The sequence below is a fragment of the Myotis brandtii genome, unplaced genomic scaffold, assembly GCF_000412655.1.
Source record: "Myotis brandtii unplaced genomic scaffold, ASM41265v1 scaffold1038, whole genome shotgun sequence".
Lineage (NCBI taxonomy): Eukaryota > Metazoa > Chordata > Mammalia > Chiroptera > Vespertilionidae > Myotis > Myotis brandtii.
The window spans coordinates 409,443-429,368 of NW_005353490.1; positions in this window are offsets into that span (position 1 = coordinate 409,443).

Sequence of the window (19,926 nt, forward strand, 5' to 3'; positions counted from 1 at the left end):
AATATATAAAATGAATAAAATGGAGGAAATAGAGGAGACATGGAGGAAAGATGGGATGAAGGAAAGAAAGAAAAAAGAGAAAAAAGATGGAAAGAAGTTTACACATGCAAACATAAACTTCCAAAAAATAAAAATCCTGAAAAATTAAGTATGAATCAAATTTCAGAAAATCACTCACTTCATATAGATTTATAGCATTATTTCAGACATGCCCTACCTGATTTATGATTGGATTTCAATATCTCAAAGCTTTTATTGCATCACCCTCTCCCTTCGACCTCCTTAATTAATCCCCTCTCATCTAACTCTAATATATTTTACTTAAATATCCTTTGCTCTGTAAAAGGTTTCCCTGACCCTACTCTGCTCTCAGCTGGGTTGGGTACCCTTCCCATGTGCTCATAATATGCTATAATTTTCCACCTTAACATCTACCATGTCATATTGCAATTGCACATTTATGTGGATCCCACTACTCTTTAAGCTCCTGCCTATCTATCTTGTTCATTGTGTTTTGTAACATACAAAGTCATCAATCTATCATCAGGAGAATACTGATGGGCATCTATTATTTTTGCCTGGCCAGCATCCAATCCTTCTTTTTGCAATATCTTCTTACGTGACATTATTTTTATCTTAGATTTCGCCTTGACTAAAAATCTACCCATAGGCTTTTTACTGAAATAAAACAACATATTTCCTCTTTTTCTTACAACAGATTGAGTTGGGTTTGCAACTTCCAACTGAAACAATTCTAACATATCGAGATACTAGTTCCTGGCAATGGGGCATTGCCACTCATTCATGAGCGAATGCAGAATGGACTTTTTCTCTTCTGCCTCCAAGTGAGAGCCATGCCTGAGTCCATTAATCTGAGGGCTGGGCACAGGAGCAGGCTGAGAAGCCTGGAACAACAGACACAAGGCACAGGGGCTTGAAGGGCATGTGAAAAATACGTAAGCCACTGGAAACAAATTTCCCAGCCTCGTCACTTGGCATGGGAATCGCCATGCCCTTCCCACAAAACGCAGCCCCTTGATGATGATGGAAGAAGGGGATCAAATAGTTCAGCTTCAGGGAGAGACTGATAGGTATTTTAGGAGTGAATGGAAGTCATTAGGACTGTGACATCCCTGGTGCAGCCCGGTCACGGAGCTGCCTGTGTGCCTTTGATGCTGGCATGGTACAGCTGCTCCTACGTGTTTGCTCTGACAGCTGATCCTCTCCCACAAGCATTTATAAGCTGCAAATGCCTAATTCTCCCCAGGCAGCCTAGAACCTTTGGACCTGTCATTTTTTTCCACTCACATCAGTGGAGATTTTCTTGTCTCTCCCTTACATTTCCATAGTGTTCGAAAACTCTACATGATTAAGAGATTCCAACACTAGTGACGTGTTGCGTGACTTATTAAGTAATTTGATAGCCTAACCTTCATTTTACATTCAAAGAAATGGGGTGAGCACAAAGAAAATGGACCTTCCTGGGTCCCCCTGTGGCTCTGGTTGCTGATGGCTTTCCAGGGGAGCACCTGCGTGTTGACTACAGCCAGGATTTGTGACAGAAACAATTATCTGAGCACTTGGACTTGGCATACATCAAACACAGTCTTGCCAAACATAAAAACGCATTCCTTCCCAATTGCTTTCTGCACGTAGACAGAGGGGTGGGCAAAGTAGGGGCAGACTGAAGTCGCTGAGATCAGGAGCCACTGATTTCTGATCAGGACCAAATCCGGGAGTGCTACGGTTTTCAAATCGCCTTCTTCAACCTCTCTTCCCTCACGTATGGGTCTGGCAAGAGTCTGCCGAGGACTCTGAAGTAGTTAACTGATTATTTCTTACCTCCAGCAATATTTTTATTGAAGGTAATAATAACTACTTGCTCTTTTCTCATTTTTTAATGAAGTTTTTAGGGAAATAAATTGGATAAGGGTTTTAGCAAATTTTTATTATTTTTAACATGATCTATGTAGGATTAGATATTATCTGAGTCCTGAATTTTAAAAAATATGGTGGTGGCTATTCCAAAGTATTTCTCAGTCCTATAACTTCTGGCATCAGGGTGAAACTTTGGAACGAAAACAAATTCTGCCTAAATGGTGTGGCCTCTCTATTTACTTCATTGCTGGCTTTGCTTTTATCTCTTCATCTACCACATTCCTACTAAAAATACAAAAACTATACTAGATAAAACTCAAAACATGTCCAAAATATAAATAAACATGTATATTTTTCTCTATTATAAGCCAAGTCTCATTATAGTCAGTGACAGAAACCCAAGTCAAACTAGGTTCAGGAAAAGCAAAATATATGAGCTCAGGCACTCAGGCTGGGCAGCCAGGAAGGCACCGGTGGCTTAAACAACAGGCATTTATTCTCACAGTTCCAGAGACTGAAAGTCCCAGATCAGGGCACCAGCATGATTGAGTTCTGATGAAAGCTCACTACCTTGCTTGCAGACTGCCACGGTCACATTCTCACTCTGTCCTCACATGGTCTTTCCTCAGTGTGTACGCATGGAGAGAGAGAGAAATCTCTCTCTTCTTCTTATAAGGGCACAAATCTCATGTTGAGAATCCCATCATTATGCCCTCTCCTAAACCTAATCATTGCCCAAGGACTGCACCTCCAAATACTATCACATTGGGGGTTAGGACTTCATGTGATTTGGGAGGACACTAATATTCAGTCTCTCTCTCTCTCTCTCTCTCTCTCTCTCCCCCCACCAAATACACACACTCACACACAGTCACACACACTTCTACCAATGCCTACCTTTCAGTCTCATTTTCTCCTATCCCAGCTTGACAAGACACCTGACTACTGAACCCTCCAAAGTCTCCTAGCTCTATTCCCCGATTGGAAATGCTAGTTACTCTCACTGGTCCCATGTTTAAAACCCTGGAGAAGGGCATTGTTTGGTCCAGCTTGGCTCTGATGTGCATTCCTGGAAAGTGGCCAAGAAGATGGCACCACCCATTCAACCAAAGGGCTCAGACAGGAAGGAGCACCCATAAAGCGGGTTTACAACTCATGTTTATAAAGATTCATTAGAACACCCTAGTGATCAACGTTAAGTAAAAATAGCAGGATATTAAGCATATCTATGGTGTGATAACCATGTTATAAAAATGTAAACTTGATAAGTACTTGATGAGAGTGGAAACTTTACCTTATTCCTCACTTTATCTGAGCATAGGCTTGGCACATAACAGATGCTCAATGAATACTTGTTAAGTGAATAAATGCAATAAAGCAGACAGAGAACAATGATAGAAACTAATATACCAAATTCGAAAAGCAATAATCTCTCAATGTGAGATTACAGAAAATTAAAATTTTGTCCTAAATCTACTTTATTTTTAAACTAGAGGCCTGGTGCACAAAATTTGTGCATGGGGGTGGGGGGCGTTCCCTAAGCCTGGCCTGCACCCTCTCCAATCCAGGACCCCTCGGGGGATGTCCAACTGCCGGTTTAGGACCGGTCAGGCCTAAACCGGCAGTCGGACATCCCTCTCGCAATCTGGGACCACTGGCTCCTAACCACTTGTCTGTTTGCCTGCCTGCCTGATCGCCCCCAACCACCTCTGCCTGCCCGCCTGATCACCCCCTAACTGCTCCCCCCTGCCGGCCTGATTGCCTCTAACCGCCTCTGCCTCGGCCCCTGCCACTGTGGCTTTGTCCAGAAGGACATCCGGAAGATGTCCGGTCTAATTAGTATATTACCCTTTTATTAGTATAGATATTCTATAGTAAGCCTGTGGTAGTTTTAAAATGAGAAGAGCAATGTTACTTTTAAATAAGCTTTATAAGAAATTGAGTATTCTGTATTTTGATGGGAAGAAAAATTGAAATGTTGTCAAGTTCCCTTGACAGCAATCAGCAGTTTTTCCCTAAGAGACTCTGGAGGAAGAAAATGCAGGCTCTGCCTCCTCCACCCTGAAGCAGGTCACCCAGAGGGTGTGGGGTCTCCTGGGAAGAAAGCGTGTTCAAAGCTGTCCTCCCTGACATTCAGATAACAGAGGCAGGACTCTGGCTCCCAGGCCTACTCTGGTGGAACAGCTCCCTAAGGCAGCATCCAGGGTTGTTTCCGGCTCCCCAGTGGCAGCTGCCAAAAAAGCAAAACACTGAAAAGCACTGAGTCCTAACTGATGAGAAGCTACTGGCCTAGCGATTGTGAAAGAAGTCAGCTTGTTCGCCCAAAGAACTGGGAGCTTAGCGGAATCTTGGAGATCCCCTAGGCCACCCCTCATTTTACTGGAAAGAAAACTGAAGGGCGGAGAGGCAAAGCAACTTTTGGAACGTGAGCCAACTGAACTTTAGTTTCCTCGTCCGTCCAAAACCTGAATACGATCGGCCTTAGTGTACTCAATTTAAGGTTCGTTCATCTCAGCATCCTAAAGACACACAAATCCAAAGGCCTTGAAGAATGTCACTTTTGTGTGACAGAAAGCAAAGGAAATGTGTATTTCACTGGCAGAGAGCACAGAGTTCCGAAAAACCTCTTTTGCATCTCTCTCTTCTTGCAGCACTGTGCCTGACCGTATTGCATGCAATTCATCTTCTGCACACCTCAAAATCCCCAGCCCATCTAGCTTTTCTCCACTGTGGCCAGCGTTTCTTCCCCACTCGGAGATATTTTTTTCCCAGGTATCTGCATGCTTTATGGTGCAACTCAATGTGGCCTCTCCAATTCTCCCTCTGCTTCTCACCTATCAGCACAACAAAGGACAAGTTGCTGCCCAAACAATCAAAACAAACCCACTGCCCCCAAAAAATGTTATATATGTATAATTTATGAATGAGCTTTTATTTGTACACAGGTGGTAACAGTACATACTTCACAGAGCTGTCTGTGAGAAATGAACAAGGTAGCCTAAGTGAAGCGCTTAGCACATCATGGGCGCTCAATAATGGCACCTTGCTTCCCTCTTCCTTGGACAAAACAGGCTTGGCCAGTAAGTCCAACTACAGGAAAGTAAATGAAAGCTGCCAACCCTAAAGGCACTTCTACTTCCCTTAGGGAGTGGTCCTAGGCAAAACTGCAGCTTGATTGTAGCATTTTTAACATTCAAACGCCTCACCACCCCACCTCTACCCATTTACTTCCTCCCTGGCCCCTCCCCATCTTCCCAATTTTTTCTCCCATTTTCTTAAAGTCTCTGTAGAATGGCTGGCAAACAGGACGTAGGAGGTGTTATGGAGTACAGCCTCGGAGCTCAACCCCTGACCTCCACCCAGTTTCCCTGTCATAAACACTCAGAGACCCATATACTCTTCACAGTACTCACAACTGTAATCCTGTTGGTATAATTGCTTGTCTCCTCTGACAGGGTGCAAACACCGAGAACACAGAAACCACAGTGTCTTATTATTTGCCATGATTATGCCTTATGGTTATGTGCTATCATAGCGTCTGGCACAGGAAGGAGAAAAGGGAGGGAGAGAGGGAGGGAAGGAGGGAGGGAGGGAGAGAAGGATGGGTAATCTCACAAAGAGACCATTCCACCCAAAGAAATTTGAACTCACTTTGCTTTATGTCCTGCTCCTGACCTTCTAAACACTTCTGAGACATAAAAGGGCCATTAATTCCAGCCTAAATCATCTACTCCACCTCCTCACCTGTTATCCATCCAACTGCTTCCACCACTTTGTTTCTGGTGGTACACGGCTAGCTACCTTTACAGATATATGCATGTCAGAGGCAGGGGGCATTATATGAATTGAGAATCAGTTCGAGGCATCCTGATGCCTTTGGTTGCTCTGCCATGTTACTCAGCCATCCTCTCTCACAGCTCTGCCTTCCTCTATGACCCTCCCTTTCAGAATCCCTACCACCTCCCACCCTCAAGATTTCCATCTCCTTCTTGATGCAGAGGAATTCCTATCTCCTCAGTCTCTGGGGTATAAACTCATACTGAGGGGCAGCGGAGAGATAGCACATCCAAGACTATGCCAAATCTTTGAAATCACAGCTCGCAAGGGTTAACGAAGTTGTTAGTCAGGAGTTGTCCTTCCTCCCCAGCATCTCTCGGCAGAGACCAAGACACTGTTTCCAGTCTCAGTGACAGTTATCCAGCTCATCTTCCTTTGCTCAGCCAGCCCTTACTCTTCCTTTAATACTTATTGTGTCAACATCTTTTTCTCTCATGAGCAATTTTAACCCTTTGTTAAAATTGTCCTCTTACAAATACACATACATGGCTTTCCATAAATGCATAGGTGTGAACATACTAGAGTTGTTTCTAGTACAATGTTTTAACTTTTTCTTTCCCTATTTTATGTGGTTTTCTCTCTCCCTGCCTCCCTCATTGTTATTCACATTAACTACCCAGGATATTTATCTATAGACACTTCTCTTCATGTTTCTATAATTATATGAAAACATCTGTTTACATATAAACACGAGGCAGTGAATGCATTTTTGTTTTATAAGGACGAGATCATATTTTACAGACTTTCCTGTATCTTACTTTTCTCATGCAACAATAATTCATGGAAATGCCTTCCAATCACCTGGCATGGGCCTCATCCTCTTTGTTTAATGGATGCATAATATGACATGGGATGAACGTTCCACAATGTGTTTACCGTTCTCTTATTGACAGGCATTCATTTTCTCCCAGTTTTTGAGCAACTGATCCTTGAACATCTATTCTTAAGTCCTGGGGCTTTTCCTTTAAATGGTTTCTCAGAAGTATGATTTGCTAGGTGGGAGATATATGTATTTTTATTTTTAATAGCTATTTCTAGTTTATCTTCCAAAAGACTATAATAATTCACATTTCCATCAGCAGAGCATGAGATGGCTCTTTTCCCTGCATGCCCACCAGCAATGGATATCACTCTTAAAGTCCTGGCCTTCTGTTAGGTGTAAAGCTATTTCCTGTTACTTTAATTTGCATTTCCTTGGCCTCTAGTGAGTTTGAGCATCTTCATTTTTTCATGAATTGCCTCTTACCATCCTTTACCCATTTCCCACTGAGTGTTTATCTTCTTGTCAATCGGTAAAAGTTCTTTTTCCATTAACCCTCTGTACATACTCTATATTTTTCCAAATCAATTTTTTATTTAGACTTTTATAGTGTCTTTTGTCATACAAAAGCCTTTTTTTTTCAATTTTAAGCTTGGAAATACAGCAAAAGAATTCTGCATGTCCTCTCATTGTAGAGCATTGTTTAACAGTCCCATTAAAGGATTATTTTATTCTCTGTGTCCCAAAGACAAGGAACTACATCATTTTTTATTATCAAATTTAATGAGGCAACATAGATTTCAGGTGTACAGCTTTATAATATGATACCTGTATACTCAATTTTGTGCTGACCAATCACAATATAACCTTCCCTCACCATTTATTTGACCCCTTTAACACTCTTCATACTCCCCTACCCCTTCCGGTAACAACCATTCTGTTGTCTGTATCTATGAGTTTGTTTTTGTTTGTTCATTTGTTGCATTTTGTTTTACATGCGCAAAATCATCTGGTTCTTGTCTTTTTCTGTGTAACTTATTTCACCTATCATAACACTCTCAAGATTCATCCATATTGTCCCAAATGGCAGATGTATGATTTTTATTTGCTATTTACTATTGATTAGAACCCAGAGTCTATGACTTTTCATGTTAACTTATCGGTTTTTCTCTAATAGAGATGCAAATTATTTCTGTCCAGTAGAGAAAAATAAGTCACGGTTTCATTTCCCTGGAGCCAGTTTTGTCTCCAACATTGTAAGCTTGTTCCAGCCTGCCTTTCCCAACTAGTTGTATAAATCTGTTCTCCAAACTCTTTGAACCCGTTTTGTCGTCCTGCTGGTTCCCTCATTAATGAACTTAATAAATCTTTGACTTGTGTGCAATGTATATTCATATGAGAGTTGTGTTTTTAACTTTTTAAAAAATTATACTTTGACACTAGATTGTTTTAATATAATGTGAGAGAGGTTTAACTTTAATTTCCTTCACATGGTTGGTTGTGTCAGCTCTATTTATTAAATAATCTATTCTTCCCCCATGTAAGTAGCAATACTTTATTTTTGCCATGTCTAGAATAAAATGGCATATAGTAGCCATGCAATACATATACTTTGATGAGTACTGCATATTATCATATATACTGGGTTCTACTCGGTTCTCTGTTCAGGTCTTCTGAGCTATTAGTCTATTCACTTGCCAATACCATTGACTTGTTTACTGTGGCATTATTGTATGGCCTGATGCTTAAGACATTTATTTAGTTTTCTCTTTCTAAATTCTCTTCTATTCATGAGTATTTATCCTTCCATATAAACTTGAAGAACATTTTATCCAATTCTAAAAAGAAAAACCCTTTGAAATTTTACTGAGAATTGTGATTTATCTTTTAGTTTTGATAAAATTGATATTTTGTTACGTTAAGCCCTTCTATCCTAGCACATACTGTATCTTTCCAATTGTTAAGCTCTTGCTTTATGTCTTTCAATAACAATTTTATGGTTGTCTTTATGTAGGTCCTGTATCTTGGCATCTTTATTGCTATGTATATGTTAGATGTTGTTGCTATATCAACCGTAGGACATGTTTTTCACATTTCCATTTTTAGGTGACTTTTGAAACTTTATCTTGCTTACAAGCTTTATAAAATCTCATTATTTTTAATAGTTCATATTATTTCACATTGGTTTGATCTTTCTCTGGTCCCAAAGTGCTTTTAGAGTAAAAACAAACCAAGAGCCGACATTCTTTTTCTACCTATAAGCATTTACTGACAACATTTAGCACACTCCTTTTTCCCCTTGTACTCTATCACTTGCTGTAAACATGCTTATTTTTGGCTGTTTCAGCTCTACTCAAAAGAAAAGGATGAGCCCTACAGGAATGCCATGCATGAGAGACACTAGGTCTGGAAAAAAAAATAAATCCAGATGAAGCAGTGGAAAACAAAGAAGAAGTGGAAAATAGAATTAGAATCACAGTTAGTGGGAAGTGCTGAGTACCAGGCTGAAGGGATGTTATGGAATTGAAAAAGATTAGTAACAAAGTAAGAAGACAGAGAACCTGGGAGCAGGTTAGGATGGGGAACAAGAAAGAGGTCAGGGAAGGTAGTTCAGAACTAAGCTGTGACTCTGGCAAGGATGCCCAAGGCCTCTGTGTATCTGGTGCAGGTTATGGAAACCCATGCAAAACCCAGGATGCAAGCCCTCTCAGAAGCATTGCGCACATTTCTTAAAAGGAAAGTGGCTTTATGTAGTAGACACTTCCAGAGGAGCATACTCACATTAGTAAATGCCTTTTTCAGTACTCTTTGCTTAATCCAGACACCTCCTTTGTAATGTTCCTCAGTGTTAATCCTGCTCTTTTTAAAAAAAAAAAATTCTCTTTCCCTCTGGGGTTTAAGATAAAGTACAAAGGGAAATGTGGTTATTATCTTTTTATGAATAATATATCAGTACTTGGTTTTGTGTAATTTAATCATAGCATTTTATAGCCTATAAAAATCACTTTCTGAATTCAAAATAAATTGTCTTTTACACAGAAAAAATATCCACCAGGAGCACATATGTTTTTCAAATCCATTTGTTCTTCATGTTAGCAATGTTAAAGGAGGCCTTTCCAGCTAGGCCATACTTGTTCTAAATGTCACGATTGACAGGCTATTACCTTAGAGGAAATATCTTCATTTGCCATCATCTGAATCAATATTGTTGCAAGGGACATTTGATCAGACTAATGAATCACCAGACTCCTTTAGTTTGGATAAATGGAAAACCAGTGAAATATGCTGATATCATTTTTCATGGGGCCAAGAAAAGAAATTCTGCAGACAGAACAGCTGAATTCTCTTTATACTTAAAAAAAAAATAAAATAAAATAAAATAAAAAAAGAACACACAAAAGGAACAACAGTCACTGCTTTCTAGGCTTAACCCATCGCCTCCCACCACTAGACTCCAAAAGACAGCCGTGCCCCCTTGTGTTGTGATAGGTACACACATCACCCCAAAGGCCAGGATCTCTGTGGTACTGCTCTGTGGTACTTTGCATATGGTTTTCTTATCCAACCCAGCTATTGGGAGAATGGTTTCTCCTCTGATCACCACACACCTGGCTATTCCACAGGCAAGTGACTTTCCAGTTTTTCTGAGCAGGCCCCACACAAAAATGTTTTACCTTGCAACCCAGAACCTAAACAGACACAAAATAACTAAAATAAAAATGTTAAGAAACAATACTTACCCTCACAACATGTGACATACTCTGATCTTTTCTCGTCAATTTTAGCCTCTGTTTTTTAAAATGCTGGCCAAGACCACCAAATCAAAATTTCAGAATCTAATAATGGATCTCAGACCTCATTTTGAGGAAAAATGCATGAGGAGGACATAACCATAGGTTCCCACACATTTCTAATGAGAGTAGGAGGGTGACACCCACTTGAAGAATCATTGAATTATATATAATATCACCTGGCTTAAATCTACCTTCCTCTCGAGATCTAAAGTCCCAGATTGAAAAGCCATTCATTCATTCATCATGTAGTCATTAAATATATATATGTGTGTGTGTGTGTGTGTGTGTGTGTGTGTGTGTGTGTGTGTGTGTGTGTGTGTATTAAGTAAATACCTACTGTAAGCCAGAAAATAGAAGTTAACAGGTCACTATCACATGAATACCACATTCTATCTTCTTTGTAATAAGGCCTATAAGTATCACTGAAGCCTGTCATGTTCCAGAAAATATTCTAGCTGGTGGAGACATAGTAATGAATAAGAAATGTTCCCTGTGATGTTGTTTGCAGGAGGAGGATGTGCTCCATAAAATCATTCATATTTTCCTAGCCAATCATTCTTGACTGGGGTTTGATTTTTGCCTTCTGGGGGACTCCTGGGGACATTTGGCAATACCTGGAGGTAATTTTTGTTGGCATGACTGGGAGGTGTTACTGGCATCCGGTGGATATAGGCCTGCAATACTGCTAAACATCCTACAGTGCACAGAACCCCACCCCACATACAACAAAAATTATTCAGCCCAGAATGTCAACAGGTTAGCCCTTTTCTTTATGATCAGTGCATATATTTGAAAAAGAAAAAATTTTGAGATGTCAGTAGGCCAGAGGGCAGGAGGAATAGACAGAGGAAGTTGACCAGTTAGCAGCTGTGAGTCAAAGCCAACAAAAGACTGCCCACATTGCTGAATGTATGTTGAAATTTTGAATCAACTTCCAGGCAGCTATTTGAGTAATCAACTTCCAGACACCGCCATATCCTTCTTACACATGAACTTTCTGAAGTATTGCCTATAATCAATCCAAAAGAAGCAAATATTTCCTTCTTATGTACTATTTACCTATCTCAGAACTCTCTCACTTCACTTCCCATCCCCTTATGGACAGCCAGGGTAAATTTTTTCAAAACAACTTACATCTTTCTTCCCCAAACGTGTATAAAAGAACCCGTCAACCCCAGGATGGCAGACATGTTTGTCTTCTCCCTCCAGTCCTGCTGGTGGTTTAGACTGCATGTCCCAGGACCTGCCCTTTCTCTGGTTAGCATATGGCTCAATAAAGCCTTTTCTTTCAGGGTAACTCTCAGTCTCAAAGGTTGGTTGGTTGTTCTTTGTTTTGTTTTCTAACATTGGACAAGATGAGATTCAGGAAAATCCATAGCTGTGAACAGCATTTTCTTCTTGTGATGCTAAGTGGCTTGGTACAGGTTATAGACAAATCAAAAAATTTTGAAGTGTTGGGAGGTGATGGTGAGTAGGCTAAAAAGGGCTAATTCTAAAGTAACCCTGATATTTTGGGGGCTAGCAATTGGGATCCATGCCAGCAAGCTCGGTGTACATTCTTGATAACCCATAATTAAGTCATTACCTCCTTCCCAGAAACTGGTCTTGCAGAACCTGTTACAGAGGCCATAAAACTGAACAGTTCACTGCCCCGGAGGCAGGGTTATTAATGCTGGCACCAGGCCAAACCATGAGATATGGCCTGGAGACCCCCAACACCTGGGGGCCTTCTTGCAAGGCCCGCAAAAAGGACTGGAAGCATAATCCATATTTGCGGGACAAAGACCACAGGGATATATAAAAAGAAAGCCCCCTGCATGTATCAGTACTCAGATTTGGAAAGCTATTTCCTGAATCCGTTGGTGTAATTAAACAGTGTCCCTCCATTTCTTTAAAGCGTCGTTTGATTTTTCTTGGGTCTTCTGCAACAATGGGGAATAAAGCAAAAATTAACTGAGTACCACCTGTATGCAGAGGACTGTGCCCAATTGTTTTGTGTCTATGTGTGTCTGTGTGTGTAGGTGTAGGCTGAGGGCTGGAGGAAGAGCAAGGTGGAATACACAAAGCTTACTCTGATCTTCTTAAACTCTCTCTACAACAAATTCACAATCTGATCTTATTAACCAAAATATTTAATTAATAATATATAGTGGGACTCTAGTTACATCCACATTTTTCAGGAAGCAACTGAATTCTTAAAATAAAGACATTAAACATTAAAAACAAACCAAAGAATGCAAGTTCATGCAGACTAAAGGTAGAATTTCAAGCCCATAAAAGCAAAACGCCAATGTTTAGATGATCCAACATGCTTTAGAAGGGGAAAGATTACCATAAGTAACAATAAACAGTAGTAAATCTAGACCAGGACCATGTAAATGGCTAAACTTCACTTTTCTCAAGTTATTCAGATTCGGGGAGCAGGGGGTGGGGTGGGAGAAGGGAAATATAGAAATCCAATTACTTAGAACTGCTGAATTGTCTGCAGGGGGAAAAATGCTCTGCTCCAGTGTCCACGTAAAATCTATCTGGAATAACTCTCCTGGTAAATCTTTCAAAAAAAAACAGATTTTCAATTTCATTTTTAATATTGTGACTTCTGATTTTCAGGTATGGCATTTTGTCTTTGTTTTTTTAAGCCTTTGGTTCTAAGGAGCATTCTTGTTCTTTTAAAAATAGGGAGTTCACGCATTAGGTGTGAGTTTAGAGAAGGTGTTCTCAAAAGTATCCTTTCAACCCTCAGATTCCACAATTTCAGTAGAGTGAAAGTTGACAGCTCTCTGCATTACTTCCTATCTGAGCAACATCTGCTGTCCCCTGAAAATGACCCAACTTCTCAAAAGCCTGTGTTCCTGTTGAATGTATCAAACTCTCCCTTAATTCCCACCATTTGGGAAGGCATGCATTATATTAAACCCTGAGTACCTTACTTGGCACCAGAAATACATAAGACAGTATTTTGAATATGAAGCTTATTTATAGCATTGCTTTCTGAGGCCGAGTTATGAGTTCAGTGACAATTACTATTCCTCATCTGGCCTCAGGGTCTCTCACAAAGGCACACAGAGCAGGGAGCAATTACCAAGAGTAGGCAGAAGTCAGCAAGAGGCAAAATGTGGCACCTTGAACAATCACCAAGGAGAAGGATTAAGGAAAATCATCCAAAGTAATTATCCCAAAGACCAGTGGGGACATGGCATATCCACAAATTCTCAAGATGCATCCTAATGTCACTGAACCCAGGAGGACTAAAGGAATATTTGCTTCAATGCTTTGCTAGAATAACGAATGCAGTTCAAAAAATCCGCAACCAAATGTGCATCTGCAGATTTGCTCTACCTGCAGTAGTGCTGTCTTACTTCCTTTCCCATCTCAGGTTCTCTCCCCCTCCCCCTCTCCCTTCATTTCCCCTCCTACTCCCCCTTCCCACATCTCTTCCTTCTCCCCCTTCCTCTCCCTCTCCCTCCATATGCATGTTTATGTATATGAATGTTTGTGTGCATACACAAAAATCTATTTAAAAATGTTTTAATGAAGAGAATTTTTGAATTTTTATCACCTTCTTGCTTATCCCAATTCCCATTTCTCACTAAAACATTCAATTTTGAAGTGTGCCTAAATAAGCTTTCTAATAAATAAATATTTCTAAGGATTACATTTTTATGCAACTAGATGTATAGTAGATAGATTTTATTGGTCAACCAGTTTTAAGACAAATTTCAAAGTTAGCCAAACTACCTGTCAGTAGTATCACTTGATTTTTATAGTTTTTCAAAACTATTGAATTATGAGCATCAGATAATTTCCTAGCAACAAGAACTATAATTTAGAGTTTGAGGTAGCTGCTAAATAGAAAGTTGGTGTTGTTTTCATATCCATTAGGATTCTGATGAGATTTTCAATTTGAAAGCATTTGACAAATTTATGGAAATTCCTTTTCTTAAGAGTTTGGCATGGAAGGAGAGATTATGAAGAAAAAATGGTAAAAGTCAGATAAGACTTCATATGTAGCTTAGGCTGCTAAACATATTTCCATTTTAAACGTAGGACTCATTTTCCGGTCTCTGTTCTGAAACTAATTCCATCACGGAGGTTCCTTCAAGCACAACAGAATGTCTAGGTTTAAGAGAGTTTTCTAAAAAAAGATACTCATAAAAAAACTGTGTAAGAAAATGGCATTTTAGAATAAAGTCTGGAGTTTCTCATTTAAAAGACTCAGGAGTGACCACTCATGTTTAGGAAAATGTGCCCAGTTATTCACTCCTACCTCTCAATTCCATAGCAATACAGTATTTGAGAGATTTCTAGGAAGTTGGTCCTTCCAGCTAAGACTGCTAATAATCAGGGCCTGAAGTCCCAGTCCCCACCTCCACCCACCCATGCCATTTCTTGCCCAATACCAACAGAATGTTTTCCCTATCTGGTGGGTCTTGAACTTAATTCACACTCCCAGTTGCTCAAATAATTTCTAGGCTCCCAAGAAGACCCATAGTTAAAGCAAGCACTTGGAGCTTATGGCACTAAATTAGCCACCAGAACTTGTTTAGGAATTTTGAGGCTAAATCAATCGTCAATCTTCAATAGTAATAATACATTCAAAATGATTAACTTGGTTGGACCATAGTCTGGGTACACCCTTGTACCCTAGCTATCAGCTCAGTTCCTGGTTCCTGAGGTCGGTGTCACCTCTCTTATATACTCTGAAGTCCCCCTGGATTGTCCCACCAATTGCCCAAGTTTAGATCACCTGCCTGTGGATTTTCCATGCTGTGGGAAATCTTTACAGCAAAGTTAAAACTTCAGCCCAAATTGGCTTCTCCTCATCACCCAGAGAGCTCCTGAGCTGTCTTTATTTCAATCCAAAGAGCTGGGATTAGACAAAGCAAGATCATTTTGACATCAGGCTGAGGATAACATAATTAGAAAGATAAAATGCAAGGGACAAAATCTTTGGTGTATACCAAAATCAAGAAAGAAAAAATCCATCTGAGATGGTCAGTTCTCCTTATTCTAGAAGCAACTATACACACCTCCCCAGGTCAGCAATTCCTACATGTTCCGACAAGACAGGGTCCCAGTGACTCTGATGCATAGCCCTACGGCATTGCTTCCAGCAATTTTTTAAGAATAATCTGGCTTTTCTGAAAAATGATTCTCAATAAAAAGCCAGAAGCTTGTCATGAGTGGTAGGGTCATTTCTCCCACTAGCCCCCCTATATATCCTGAGTGAGTTTCCACCTTCATAGGCCATTTTTATCGCCATCTTCCTACGGCTAGGTGAACGGCAGCCTCCCAGAAAGGCATTACTATGCTGTTAGCCTGTTGCTCTGTGCACAGCTTGAAACACAACTAATATATTTCCTGTAAGTTTTTCTCATCCCCTTTAAGCCTTAACTTTCTCAGAGTATGTTTGGTGCTGCTGAGCTGTCAAAGGAGCTGTCCCTGGAAAGCTTCTCATTTTTCTTTTAGTGCCAGTTCATAAAGTCACAAAGCAAAACAAATCACCCCCATAAAATTATAAAGGCGAACAGGAAAATTCATGAAGGCCTCCTCCAGGACTGTCACTGCCACAATTCATGCTGGCCCACACCCACTCACCACCACCTCCCCACGCTGGGTGGGGTGCCAGCTCCAGGGAGCAGGACTTGGAGGCCAGCGTATCCTCCTCACCAGTTATTCAACCCACCCAGACCATTTCTGCCCTTATCGCTACCAAAAGCGCTCTTGTCAAAGTCACCAGTGACCTAGAGGTTGCATAATCCAACAGGCAACTTTCAAGCATTATTTTTTCTGACCTCTCAGGAGTATATAATACTCTTGACTACTCCTTTCTATGAGAAAAATACTCTCAAGTTGGCTTCCAAAACATCTCTCCTCCTACCTGGTTTTCTTTTAAGTCCCTTACTGTTTCTACTCCTCTTCTCTCTTAAACTATTGGCCCTTCTCTCTCCTAAACACTTTCTCTCCTTATTCACAACCTCTCTCTAGGCAGACTTGCCCTAACTTCAGAGATTCAGTTACTATCAATATATGAATAAGTCCCAGGAGTTTTTCTTTGCCCAGATATCTTTGTCTAGGACATGTATAGCCAACATCCTCCTGGACATTCAATTTGCATGTCTTTTAGACAAGTTGAATTTAAAGTGTCCAGACTAACCAAAGAACTTATATGCATATATGCATAGCCCTGGACACAGACAATAGTGAGGTGAAGGCCGGAGTGTGGTGGTGGTTGGGTGGAGGGGGACATAGAGGGGAAGGGGAAATGGGTGACATCTGTCAACAATAAAAAATAAAATTTAAAAAAATTGTCCAGAATTGAATTGCTAATCATCCCTCCAGATCCTCTCTTCTTCCCCATCTCAGGAAATGTTCCCGGATCTACTCAGTTGTGTAAATCAGGGATGAACCCCTGTCTCTCCATATTCCTTTCTCCTGCCAATCGCTCAATCCAATCTAGCCCATATCCTATCTCAACAAACCCAATCTTCCCCCCTCACCACTTCTGCCCCAAGCCTACGGCACACCTCCTCTGGGCTGTGACAACTGCTCCTCACTCACTGCGTCCCCTCCAACTCACCACACGGCAGCAGAGCAAACTTCCTCCACAACTCTGATCACATCATACTCACTTCACGTCCTCCTGTGATTCCCATCGCCTCTTAGGATGAAGGAAAGAACACCAACCTGACTTTCCGGCTCTGCACCATCTGGCACTCTTACTCTTCCACTCTCCTTTCATTCCACTCCCTCCACCCTGCCCCACCCCTATCTCTCTGCTCCAGTCAGTTGGACATTTTTCTGTTCCTCGGTCGGTCTGTCCATGCTCTTCTTTGGTTCCAGCTCTCCCTCAAATGTGCTCCCACCACTGTGCCTCTTCTTCTTTTCCATCTGCCTAACTCCTGCTTACCTTCAGCTCTCCACTGAAACAGCATTGCTTCCTGGAGACCCTTCCTGACCCCTGAGACGAGGTTCATTCTTTTGGCTACATACCCCACAGTCACTGAACATGCCCTTCTCTAATAGCCTCTGCACTTGGATTTGTTGATTTAATGTCCTCTTTTTCACTAGTCTATGGACTTCATTAGTTCAGGGCCCCAGTGTCTCATGCACAACAATGTCTCCAGTGTTTGGACAGTGCCTGCCACATAAATGATGTCCAGTAAACATCTCATAATTAAAGTGAAACAGATTTTCGAACGTCTCATAATTAAAGTGAAACAGTGGAGCAGGAGTTAATTTTTATTTTCTGTTTCTGCTACACCCGTTGACATCCAGAAGGCTGTTTAGGATTGTCCATGTCTCTTCTATCTTTACCTCTTTTGTGCTCACAGTGCCTCACACATTATAGGTGCTTGGTAAATGTTTAGTGATTGAATAACAGAAACTAGGGCAGCATGGATAAATCATGAAGAACACAGGCTAGCCCCTAGCTGGTTTGGCACAGTGGATAGAGAGTCAGTCTGCGAACTGAAGGGTCCTGGGTTTTATTCCGGTCAAGGGCACATGCCTGGGTTGCGGGCTCAAACCCCAGTAGGGGACGTGCAATGGCAACTGGTCAATAGTTCTCTCTCATCATTGATGTTTCTCTCTCTTTCTCCCTCTCTCATCCTCTCTGAAATCAATAAAATCAATCAATCAATAAATAAATAAATAAACAAACAAACAAGTACAGGCAAAGTATCAAGAGACCTGGCAGAGGGTCCAGTTATACCACTCAGTATCTTTAGGATTTCAGGCAAGTTTCTAAAGCTTGATTAGTTTCATTTTCCTCAGCTGTAAAATGGAGATAATAATACTTACTTGTTGGGATGTTGAAAAGATAAAATGAAATAATGTGTGTAAAGCACAAGAATAAGTGCTTACATTCAATAAAGAATAGACACTATTTAACTAAAATCCTTAGACCAAATGTCAAAGCCTAATTATGCCTCTAACAAATGAGGAATTATTAAATAAATGACAGTATGCATATGCCAAGAAACACTTTGAAGTCATTAGAAATACTTTAAATACTATTAATGGCATGAAAGAAATGCTCATGCTATAATGTTAACAAAATTACATACTAATTTAATAAATATACATGAAGTACTTAACATGTGCAAATCAAAGTGTTAATGCTGGGGCTATAATGGTCAATAAGATAGCATGGTCCCTGGTTTCATGGAGCTGTATTCTAATTTGCATAAAGTAACAAGTGGCACATTAATTGAAGATAATAATATCTCAAATAAGACATTTACATACAGCCCTACACAGAGTAGCATGTCAATTATATATAAAGTATATGAATAAATTAATGATTGAGTGAAAATCCAGGAAAATAAAAAATGTATTGTGGGATTGTGAGTAATTTTTATATACTTTCCTGTATTTATACAGAGATTGGCAAAAGTAGGTTGTGAGGACTACTCTCCCCAAGGGGAGCACACTAGCGCCATCCCCTCCCCCTTCTTCCCTCTAAGAAACCCCATAAGACTTGCAACCAGGGGAGCAATGGGCAGCGGCAGCTCATCTCAGGCCAAACCCCTGAATCTGTCTCCAAGGTCCCCTTTTCTCTGACTTCTCAGTGAGCAAAATTTAATGGAAAATTTTTAAAAAGTAGGTTGTGAATATGTGAAGCACAGAGTTTATTCTTGCATTATTATTCATTTACTGTATTATTCACTTGTATTACAACTATAAACCTATTTTTGCCCACCCCTGTATATTAACCAAAAACATGTACTAATTTTTTAAATGCAAATCTATTATATACTTCTACAAATCTGCCTTTTTATGGGAAGCTTAGACAGAACTTCTAAATTCTCTATCTGGAATCTACTTTTTCTTAAAGGGAGATATATGTAATGCTTCCAATAATAAAATATTTTTAAAAATAATAAATAAATAAAAATAAAACCTCACCAAAAAATTAATTAATTAATAAATTCTCTAATCTACCTTTTTTTTATTTTTTATTTTGTCTTCCTCGGTTTTCATAATAAGTTGGAGGTAGGTCAGACCTCAGCTTCCTGTTGTCTACACCACACCTGACTCTCTTCCCTACAATGCCAAGAAGAATGTGTCAGACAACCAAGTCATAGGCTACCTCATTTCCTTTCATCCATTCTTCTGTAGGGCAAGCCCCTTCTTTGCTATCTCCTTTATCTGCATGTGCAACCTCTTCCTCCTGAGGCCATCATCCTGCTCTCGGCTCTCCCCTTAAGAACTCTCCAGGACCGTGTGATCTACTCTAGGTCCTAGCCCCTCTCTCTCTCCTTCCACTCACAGCTAACATTTTTGAGAATGATCCAGACACTTTGTTCTCATTCTCACATCCCACTTATTCTTCAACATCAGCAAACGTGCTTCCACCCCCAGCACGCCACTGAAACTGCTCCTGGAAGTATCACCCAGAATATTCATTGCAGCATACAATGAGCACTTTGCATTCTAATTTTTAAAAGCCACTTTGCTGAGTTTTGCACAGGCTGATCCCACAGCCTAGATCAGTGGTTCTCAACCTTCTGGCCCTTTAAATACAATTCCTCATGTTCTTACCCAACCATAAAATTATTTTCGTTGCTACTTCATAACTGTAATGTTGCTACTGTTATGAATCGTAATGTAAATATCTGATATGCAGGATGGTCTTAGGCGACCCCTGTGAAA